At 59.7% G+C, this 1073-nt stretch overlaps 1 protein-coding gene across 1 annotated transcript in view; it reads right to left on the bottom strand.

Moving 5' to 3' along the window:
* The window catches only part of TRAVEDRAFT_29974 (glycoside hydrolase family 79 protein), a 4231-nt gene that overhangs the window by 886 nt on the left and 2272 nt on the right, over nucleotides 1-1073 (bottom strand). The window lies entirely within an intron of this gene.

Raw genomic sequence — 1073 nt, 5'->3', positions numbered from 1 at the left:
GGAGCGCTCGCACTGAACACCGCGACACCCCCGAGAACGCCTGCCAAGGCCGCAACACCAGGCGCGAAGCCCGTCATGCCCGACGCGCCGTTCGCGCCTCCCTGGCTCGTGCCGCCTGAAGAGATGCGGTTCTTGCCGCTCTGCCCGTTCGATGTCGCGAGAACCGATGGGTCGACCGTCACGGTGTTCGCTGTCTTCGTCACGATGGACGTCGCGAACGTCTGCGGGGCTGCTGGGTCGACCGCCGCTTGTGCGGCATCGGAAAAGAAGACGAGGGCCGCGCCAGGCGCGGGCACCGTGATCTGGCACATGTTCTGCGTCTGGTCGCACTGCACGGTCTGGATGTCTTCATCACCCTTCCATGTACCGTCGGCCTGGAAGCGACCGCCGAGGGTCTGGCCAGCCCAGGTGATGTTGTCCTTCTCGGACACAGAGGGGGCGCGGAGGTACCTGTGGACGTAAATCAGGACCTGTACGGCCGCTCCGATGTGCCATTCATTTTGCTTACTTGACCTTCACGGAGGCAGGAGCGCCGTTGTCCTCGTTGAAGCCCGACCCGCCGACATAGATCGTGGCGGTGTAGTCGTGCGCACCAGTGGGGTCGGTCATGTAGTTGATGAGCGCCATCCGCGCGAAGTTGCCGTTCTCGTAGATCGCGTACGCCGGTGTCTGGTCGTTGCCGTTGTTCGGGAACATGTCCTTCACTTGCGACGTGTTCGTCTGGCCAAGTGCCTCGGCGACGAAGAGCGACGAGTAGAAGATCGGGCCGACGGTCCACTGGTGGAAGGACGACTGGTTCGTGGGTGCCGCTATCATTTGTCAATGTTAGCTCACTATACTTATGCGTGTCAGCAGACTCAGAATCACCTGTGAAGGGCTGCAATAAAAAGGTCATTAATACCGTAAGTTTATATCAATTATTCAATACACGTACGTTGTACGACACGTTCTGACCACCGAAATGGAACAGTGCGCCCGTGAAGTTGCTGTTCGCCATCTGCAGAGCGTAGTCGAGACCCCACAGCGCAGACGTAAACGTGTCGCTGATACCCGGGAATCCACCGCACGACGCT

This window comes from Trametes versicolor (genome assembly GCF_000271585.1).
Source record: "Trametes versicolor FP-101664 SS1 unplaced genomic scaffold TRAVEscaffold_8, whole genome shotgun sequence".
Taxonomy (NCBI): domain Eukaryota; kingdom Fungi; phylum Basidiomycota; class Agaricomycetes; order Polyporales; family Polyporaceae; genus Trametes; species Trametes versicolor.
This window is presented reverse-complemented; position numbering and strand designations above follow the sequence as displayed.